General features: G+C 43.3%; 1 pseudogene; it reads left to right on the top strand.

Annotated features, from left to right (window-relative positions):
• The first annotated feature begins 8,255 nt into the window (after positions 1–8,255).
• LOC131809944 (cytochrome c-like) lies at positions 8,256–9,021 on the top strand (annotated as a pseudogene).
• The last annotated feature ends 947 nt before the right edge of the window (positions 9,022–9,968 follow it).

Here is a 9,968-nt window from a genome sequence, read left to right as displayed (position 1 = left end):
TGTTGTATGTCACCATATTGTCATCAGTAAGAGATTTAATCAATTAATTAATTAATTAATTTTTAAGTAAGCTCCACACTCAGAATAAGACCAGAGCTGAGATCGAGAGTTGGACACTTAATGGACTGAGCCAATGGGTTCCCCAGTAAGAGATGTATTTTACAGCCCCAGCAAGGAAAGCGTTATTGGGCCTCACTCTGCATTTTGTGGCTGCCTTTATCTTAATACTAACCCCAAAGCAATCATCTCTGCCTTTGTCCTCTGTGCTCCTCAAGGACCAGCTCTGTTTCTGATTTGTTGCTGTGTTCCCAGAATTGAGCACAAGGCTGCGTACAGAGTACCATGTGAATATTTGAGCAGGGTATGGACAGATGACACAGTTCATTCATTTGGGCCTAGATACTGGGGAATCTACTTCCCAACAGGAAACTGTCCCAATAAGATTTCAGCCTCTGACTGGCTCTAGGCTCTTGGCTGAAATTCCCCCATTAGATAATTCATCTTTTGGGGTTTATCATTGCTTTCCATGGCCTCTTAGAGTTTGAATTCTCTTTTAAAATCAGTTGGTCAGTGGTTTTTCACCGGGGATCTGGAAAGGTTTCAAGAGGTTCACAAAGCCCCCGAAACTTTATGCAGAATTTTCACAGGTGAGAGGGTACTGTTTTCTGGTGGTGAGGGTTACCACTAGCTTTCATCAGATTTCAAGAGGGGTCTAGGACGGGAAGAGGTGAAGAGGTACAGTCAGGACCTGGAGACTCTATGAAGTCCCAGAACGTCAGTGGCCCCCCAACTTTTATTTCATCCATCTTGTCATTGATAGAGTGGGGAGAGCAGAACTTGCCTGATAGGGTCCTTGTCACGATCCAGTGCATTTTTGAGGTCAGATAAATGAGATTGGCTCTACTATGTCTCACTTAAATTTTAAAAAATTTCCATTGCTCTTAAATACTGGCCATGGTCCCCTTTCTCCTCACAAGTCTGACTTCTTCCCAGTGTGGGATCTTTGCACTTCCCTTTCCCTCTTCCTGGAGTGCTTTCTCAGACAAGCCTCTTCGCCTAGATAATTCCTACTTATCCTTCAGATCTCTGCTCAACTATCTGTTCTTCAAGGATGGCTATCCTGACCTCCTTGATCCAGAACTAGATCAGAACCTTTCCTTCATGTGCTCTTAGAGTGCCATGAATTGCATCTCGCTGCTGCGGTAATTTTGTGATTTTATATCGATTCCTGTGATTCCTGAACAGACGTCTGGCACCACCCCTGGACTGTGGGCTCCAGGAAGGCAGGAACCACACCTATTTCCCCTTCCATTTTATTCCAGCACCTGGTGCAAGGAGTGCACATACTAGGCGCTAAATAACGTGTGTCAGGAACAACAAAACCTTCTTGTTTTTGCATACTGGAGCAACCCCAGCTGCAGCAGTTTCTCAAATGCTTTTTTATTTTTTATTTTATTTTTTAAAATATTTTATTTATTTATTTGACAGACAGAGATCACAAGTAGGCAGGAAAGCAGGCAGAGAGAGAGGAAGAAGCAGGCTCCCTGCTGAGCAGAGAGCCCAATGTGGGGCTCGATTCCAGGACCCTGAGATCATGACCTGAGCCGAAGGCAGAGGCTTTAACCCACTGAGCCACCCAGGCGTCCCTCAAATGCTTTTTTATTGTTTCTGTAGAGTTCCCCAGGAGGCTTGTTCACCTGGATGGAGTGCGATGATCATTCTGGGCGTGGACTCTGGAAACACACTGCCTGAGTTCAAATTTGGCTCTATAACTGAGCCTGAACCATATGGCCCTGAGAAGTTTTATTTATTCTCTCTGTGCCTTGGTTTTCAGCATCAATAAAATGGGGGTGGAATATAGCACCTACTTCAGAGGGTGGTTGTGAAGATTTGCCGAATTCACATACAGAAACCCTGACAGGTAAAGGGTTCTGGAAGTGGGACCTGACGGTGGCCAGCATACAACAGGCTTCCTGGTCTCTTTTTAGCTTCCTCAGGTTGGGCGTCAGAAGACATGCGAGGGGCTGAGGAAAAGGCAGCCCTGCCCAGTGCCCACCGAGACCTGTCATGGCCAGCCCCGCAGTGAGCATGCTTGACCATTTTGCTCACCAGTCATCAGTAAGACACCAAGTAGACTGAACCAGCAGTGTGTTCCTTCCAGCCCGTTCCAGCTCTCAAGAGCCCATGTGCGCTTCTCTTCCTAACTGTGTTTTGTGATGTCAGATTGGTAGCTTAAAACCAAGCACAGAGGGAGTCTTTACAACACAGACGTCAGCAAATGCTACAAATCAGAGCCTTTTTTGTCCCTCCTGGACAAAAATGTTGTTAAACACTTAGCTTCCCACCCGTGCCCCATCTATATCCTGTGCCCACTCCAGAAAGATCATCGTGGTGTTTCCAAAGGGCCATGGGGTGCATATTACTCCAGTTGTCTTTAGCAAACCAGACAGCTGAACCGTGGGCATTGGCCAGCCACAGAGACAAGGCCTTGGGACCATCTCAGCCACCCGGAGCCCGAAGCACTAGTTAGCCGCTGCTTTGAGATCCTCAGGTGACCAGTCAGGTGACGAAATCACAGCAGTCTCCTAGACCAGCCAGAGGGTCTGCGATGGGCATTGTGGCATGATGGGCCCAGCCAGCACTAGCACTCTGGGCTCGGTTGCCTGGCACCGTGGGCAAGTCAGTTCTGTCTGGGCGTCCGGTCCCTAAGGAAGGAAAGGAAGAGGCATTGAGCAAGGTCCATTTTTTTTTAAAGATTTTATTTATTTATTTGACAGAGAGAGATCACAAGTAGGCAGAGAGGCAGGCAGAAAGAGAGAGGAGGAAGGAGGCTCCCTGCTGAGCAGAAAACCCGATGCAGGACTCTTTGATCCCAGGACCCTGAGACCATAACCTGAGCCGAAGGCAGTGGCTTAACCTACTGAGCCACTCAGGCGCCCCCTAAAGTTTCATTTTAAGAATCACTCTCTTTCAAAGTGCTGACTCGGCTCTGGATCTCTCCTTGTGGCCTTAGCCAAGTCCCTTCCTCTTTCTGAGGCCTCAGTTTCTGCATCTGTAGGTGGGGAGAATTGTTCTGAGGTGTAAGTGAATTGTTGAAGTCATGCCCCTTGCCCTCAAGGTGACCCAGTCTTTTTTTTTTTTTTTAATTAACATATAATGCATTATTAGCCCCAGGGATACAGGTCTGTGAATCGCCAGTTTACATACTTCATAGCACATACCTTCCCCAAAGTCCATAACCCCACCACCCTCTCCCTAGCCTCTTCTTCGCGGAAACCCTCGATTTGTTTTGTGAGATTCAGAGTCTCTTATGGTTTGTCTCCCTCTAGATCCCATCTTGTTTCATTTATTCTTTTCCTACCCCCCAACCCCCACCACGTTGTCTCTCAACTTCCTCATATCAGGGAGATCATATGATAATTGTCTTTCTCTGATTGACTTATTTCGCTAAGCATAATACCCTCTAGTTCCATCCACATCATCACAAATGGCAAGATTTCATTTCTTTTGATGGCTGCGTAGTATTCCATTATATATATATGGGGGTCCCAATCTTATTGGAGACATAAAATATACCCACTCAGATCCATGAAAGGTGAGCTTCCCAAAGTGGGATTTAGGAAATGGTTTTGGTTGGCATGCAGACTCTTATTTTCTATGTTAATAATTGCATACATATGCATTTATTTTATGGTGTTTCGGGGATAAAAGCCATAAATATCAATCCACATCCAAGAGTTCGTGGATGTTATTGCTAAGAATAACAAGACATTTTTAAAGTGAATTGTGTAACATCCAACTTAAAGAAAAATGTTCAGTACGTTAAAGTACAGGTCGTGGGGGAAATCTCAGGAGAAAAGATTCATGAATACGGAAATCAGAAGTTCTTCCCAAAGTGAAGGCTCTGCCTCCTTTGATTCTGATGCTCTATGACAATAGGTAGAAGTTGCAAGGTAAACTCAAGCTTCACATATGGAAGACCTCAGCAGCAATCTACGGGGGGCGGACTTCAGTGAGGAGGGTCTCCTGGAAAGTCTGGTAGGCAGTTTGGCAGGATTGTTCTAGAAGCCATAAGATCATGTAAGTGCTTTGGGCTGGAAGCAACAGAAACCATGCCTCCAAGTGGCTTAAATTAGGAGGCATTTTTATGGGCCTCATAATTGAATGTAGGGCTAGTTCTGTAGTAGTCCCACGATGTCTTCAGGGTCCTGTTTGTCTCTCTGATCTGTGGTGTACAAAGCTGACCCCACCTAAGTCTCCTCTTATAGCCATTGAAGGATGGCTGCCTTCTGGATGCAAGCTTCCTCAGACCACAACTAGAGAAAGAGAGAGGTCCTCTTACCAACCATCAAACCAAAGTCCTTCCTTTAAGTCTGACTGGGACAATTTGGGTCACTCCCCCATCCCTGAACCAATAACCTTTGCCAGAGAAATTGTGTTCTTTGCTTTGCTTAAGCCCGAGTTTCTGAACCAGTCACTGGAGATGGGATCACCAGGAATGTCCGGAACTAAACTGTACAGAGGTAAACTTCCCTGACTGTACTTTTGCTGCTCTGGAGGAAGAAAGGAACAGTTGGGCAGGTATCCTCAGTGCTCTTCATCACCATCATCACTATCATCATTATTGTAACAGGGATTATGAGATGACCACCAAGTTCATTTCCTTTTCTTTCTGAGCACACAGCTGAACTACATTTCCCAGACTCCCTTGCAGTCAGGTATGGCCATGTGACAATTCCAGCCAATAGAATATGGGCAAAAGTGATGTGTACCATTTAGCTGTCTGGAAGAGGAAATGTTTCTAAGGCTAAGGTTGGCAAACTTCTTTGGTAAAAGGCCAGATTACAAGTATTTTAAGCTTTATAGGACATCTACAATCTCTATTGCATACTCTTTTTTCTCCTTCCCCCTTCTCCCCTCTCCCCTCTTCCTCTTCTTCATGACACTTTGGAAATGAAAACCCATTCTTAGGTTTAAGGCTATAGAGAAACAGATGGCTAGCTGAGTTTGGTTCACAGGGTATATAGTTTGCAACCTCTATTCTCAGGTGATGCTTGGACCCACATGTTGAAGATGACAGAGGCACAAGGTGGAAGGAGTCTAGATCCCCAAACCACTGCATGGAGGTCAATCCCCAAATAGGAGTGCCCTCATTGACTATAACTGGAATAAAGAGAAAACATTTTTTTAAATTATTTTTTATTATTAAGGTAAAAGAAGCATAACATATAATTTACATTTTAACAATTTTTTAAAGATTTATTTATTTATTTGAGAGAGCGAGTGTGTAAGTGGGGAGAAGGGGAGAGATAGAATCTCAAACAGGCTCCCCGCAGAGGCTGACATACGGCTCGATTTCATGATCCTGAGATCATAACCTGAGTCAAAACCATGAGTCGGATGATCGACCAACAGCCACCTAGGTGCCCCTTAACTATTTTAAAGTATACAGTGTCGTGGCATTAAGTAGATTCACATTGGTGTTCAACCACTATCCATCCCCAGAACCTTTTTCATCTTGCAAAACTGAAACTCTGTCCTCCTTAAATAATAACTGGCTGCTCCCACTCCCCCAGTCCTGGCCACCACCATTCTACTTTCTGTCTCTATGAATTTGACTACTCTAGATAATTCATACAAATGGAATCGTATAGTATTTGTGTTCTTGTACCTGGATAATTTCACTTTGCACAATGTTTTCAAGTTCATTCAAGGTGTAGCAGGTATCAGAATTTCCTTCCTTTTTAAGACTGAGTAATACCCCATTGTATGTGTAAGCCACAATGTTGTTTATCCATTCATCTGTCAGTGGCCATTTGGGTCGTTTCTACTTTTTGGCTGTTGTGTATAACACTGCTTTAAAAACTGGTGTACAAATGTCTGTTAAGAATTCCTGCTTTTGATTCTTTAAGGTATATTCCCAGAAGGAAAATAGCATTGTTTTAAACTTCTGAAATTTCTAGAGTTTATTGATTGGAGGAAGTTTTGATAAACACAGTTGTCATCATTGTCATCATCATCTAAAACATCTCTGAGCACCTACTGTGTGCCAAGTACTAAATGAAAGGCTTAATATAAATTTTGTTTGGTTATGTGATTTAATTTATACAACATCCCAGTAAAGAACCTGAAGCTTGGAGAAGTTAAATCAATTGTCTAAAACTACATAACAAAGAAGCCATCATCTCTGCACTCAAGAAGCTCCCAGGTAGGAGGGGAGACAGAAAACAAACCAGATCATTTGAACACAGCATGATATATGCTGGACAAAACTGAAAATGTTTTGGAAGTCTTTAGCTGAGGGCAAAATGCTGTAGGCAGTGGTCAGAAAAGGCTCCCCAGAGGATGTAATGTCTAAGCTAAGTCCCAAGAAAGGAGGCAGCATTGGTCTAACTAAAGGTTGAGAGAGAGGGCTTAGACAGGCAGATCTGCATGTGCACAGGCCTGGAGGTGAGTGAGAGAGAACATAATTTATCTGCAATGCTGCCAGATGAGGCCAGATCCCAACCCACGGCTGTTGGAACTAAAGCTTGTGTTTAGCTGTAGTGTTGTCATGCCTCCCTGGAATGGGGAAGAGGGTTGGGAATGAAAAAGAGTGGACAACAGCCTCTGAGATCCCTCCCAAGCCTGAAGCTGTAGTTTCGTGATGGCCTGAACCAACTCCTTCAAATGCCTTCACTATCATTCTCAGAAAACGGGCAACAAGAGATCCCCACACCACACTCTCTGGTCTTGACATTGTAAGTGTTCTGTGAATTCATGTGCACACATGAGCTCACTCCATCTGTGAGATGCCATCTGTGAGTGCGAGTGTGTCTGAGTGTGTAATTTTTCCTCACATTTTGAAGGTCATGAGGAAGGTCCAAGGGGCCACGCTAGGGCTTTATCCTCCTTTGTGGAGTTTGGGGCAGGCGGGCAGCCTCCTGGCCTCTTGTCTTGGTTGCTTTTCCTCTTTGGTCCCTTCTCAATTCTGCTCAACCTCGCCTTGGGCCAGTGCATGGGCTCCTCTTCTCTTCTACTGGCAGGTTTTGGGAGCTGCCACCAGACTGTCCCAGCCTTCCCAGTCCCTGGGGGATGACCACTGAGACTCCTTGAGGGCTTGGTAGTCTCAGCTACTGTTCTGAGGGCTGGTCCACATGTCAGCTCTTTTAATCTCACAGCTCTGTATGCCAGACATTGTTAATAGCCTGATTCCTTCCTGCTTTAGAAATAATGAAACTGTCAAATAAATAAATAAAATCTTTAAAAAAAAGAAAGAAAGAAAGAAAGAAAGAAAGAAAGAAAGAAAGAATGAAACTGAAGTTCATATAGGACAGCTGACTTGTCCAAGGTAAAGTTCACATCAGGCTGTCCGACTCCAGTTTGGGTTCTGAACCAACCTGCTGTCCTTCCTCAGCAGGATCCCTTGGATGAGAGTGGGGTCAGAGGAGGAATATGTGAGGGAAAAGGAAGCTTTAGAGTTTGACAGTCAGGAATCAGAGCCTCCCCCACCCCCCTTCCTCCATGAACCTATATTGCTTAAGCTCTCTGGGCCGCAGTTTCCTGATCTGTAGAGCAGTGACTGTAAAGAACTTCTCATGGGCTGTTGTGACCATTACACGAGAAGCACAAGCAAATACCCTCACACAACAGGCACTCACACACGGTGGCCTTTCCTAAGGATAATGCCTTCGCCCAGTCAGGACTTGCACAAGATGGCATCCCAGATCTAGGCCATTTGCTGGCAAATAGTCTTGGGGACAGAAACCAGCATGATGTTATGGAAAATGCTCTAGACAAAGAATTAGGGGCCCGAATTTAAGCTTCATTTCTGTCACCTATTTGCTGTGGGCAGATACTCCTTGTCCCTAAGCTAGAGGGTCCTTCCCCATAAAGTGGGGATAAGGGGACTTGTCTGGACTGGATAATCCAAGATTAGTCCCAGCTCTGACATTCTGGGATTCCTTGAGGTGGAACAGACTCATTTAGTCATTCAACAACCACTCCAAGTCTCCACAGTGGAGATAGCACTGCAGGAAATAAAACATCTAGGGGACGACTTGTCTTCAGGAAAGGGGAAGAAATTTGCTGGGAAATGGTTATTTCTTGCCATTAAAATCTATGTGCAAGTGGATAGCCATAAGCAAAAAACAAAGAAAACCAAAAATCTTCCATTCATACCATATGTATAAAAGTGAACTCTTACTGAAGAGAGCAGGTATCTGGCCTGTGAACAGGCATCTTCGTTTCACATCCAATGAAAGAGCAATTTAAAAATGAGTGATGTTGAGAAGGACAAGAAAGTTTTTGTTCAGAATTGTGCCCGGTTCCATACACTGGCGAAGGGAGGTGAGCACAAGATTGGGCCAAATCGCCATGGCCTATTTGGGTGAAAGACAGGTCAGGCATCCATATTTTCTTACATGGATGCCAACAAGAACAAAGGCATCACCTGGGGAGAGGAGACACCAATGGAGCATTTAGAGAATCCCAAGAAGTACATCCCTGGAACAAAAATGATCTTCACTGGCATTAAGAAGACAGGGGACAGTGCAGACTTGATAGCTTATCTCAAAAAGTCTACTAAGGAGGGGGGTCTGGGTGGCTCAGTCGGTTGGGCGACTGCCTTCAGCTCAAGTCATGATCCCGGGGTCTTGGGACTGAGAGCCACATCCATTTCCCTGCTCTTCAGGGAGCCTGCTTCTTCCTCTCTTTCTCCCTGCCACTCCCCCTGCTTGTGTTCTTTCTCTCTCTGTGTCAAATAAATAAATAAAATCTTAAACAAAGAAAAGCTACTAAGGAGTAATAGCTTATTTATTACAAAACAAAAATGTTTCATGTCTTTTTAAATGTGTGCCATATTTAAATTGATCTCATCCATCAGAATTCAGATCATGACTAGCTGATAGAATATTTCTTTTGGACAGGACTGATTTAAATAAGATTGGCTTGTGGTTAAATGCACATGATCAGTGTTCTGAACTTTGCTAGGAATTCTGGTTCAGCAAGTGCTGTCACTCTTTTCCCCTTCTGAAGGTATGATTGGAATTGATTAGTAATGTTCAGCTGTTCCCAGAGATTGTAAATGCCATCTCTAAACCTATAGGAGATTGGTTTCAAATTAGATTTATATAACTGGTTATATTAATATATGTCTTAATATAGTATATATTTTGTAATAATATAGATTATATTTCACATTCAATATATTATATATTATATTTCAAAATATATTACATATATATATATTTCATATATCAGTGTCTCAGAGAACAGCAAGACTCCGCTCTGTTTCAAGGTGTGTTCATTAGCTTGTAAATCACGAGGGCTGGAGATTAGCTGGCAATGTCCACTTTCTCTTTGTGGTCTTAACACTGCCACTTTAACTCACATTCCCTGCATCGAAAATGTTGATTTTTACCTCATGAAAGGCATTTTAGTGTGGTTTACATATCATATTAAATAAAGAATATTTAGGTTAGCTCAGTGGGTTAAAGCCTCTGCCTTCGGCTCAGGTCATGATCCCAGGGTCTGTCTGCTCAGTGGGGAGCCTGCTTCCTCATCTTTCTCTGCCTGCCTCTCTGCCTACTTGTGATCTCTGTCTGTCAAATAAATAAATAAAATCTTTAAAAAAGAAAGAAAGAATATTTAGCACTTAGTACATTTTGTAGATGATCTATAAGTTCAGATGCTTTTAAAATACAGTGTGAGGAGATATGGCAGCAAACTTGGATTGTGAATATTTTACTAAGTCAGACTAAGTTATAATTCAGGACTATCTTCTAAGCAGCTATTCAAAGACAAAATTGTGGAGTAACCATGTACATATGATTGGTAATGGTGCTTCTGCCAACTCGTTAGAAGGATTGGAGGAAATATATCAGCACAAATTTGTAAATTATGTGATAAGGCTTAAGATAATTAAAAACAAAATCACATATCAAAATAAAAATTAACTTATACTGGATAAGAGACCTAAATGTAAAACT

Source organism: Mustela lutreola, chromosome 10 (assembly GCF_030435805.1).
Source record: "Mustela lutreola isolate mMusLut2 chromosome 10, mMusLut2.pri, whole genome shotgun sequence".
Lineage (NCBI taxonomy): Eukaryota > Metazoa > Chordata > Mammalia > Carnivora > Mustelidae > Mustela > Mustela lutreola.
Note: the sequence above shows the minus strand (reverse complement) of the source record. Positions and strands in the feature narration are given on the sequence as shown.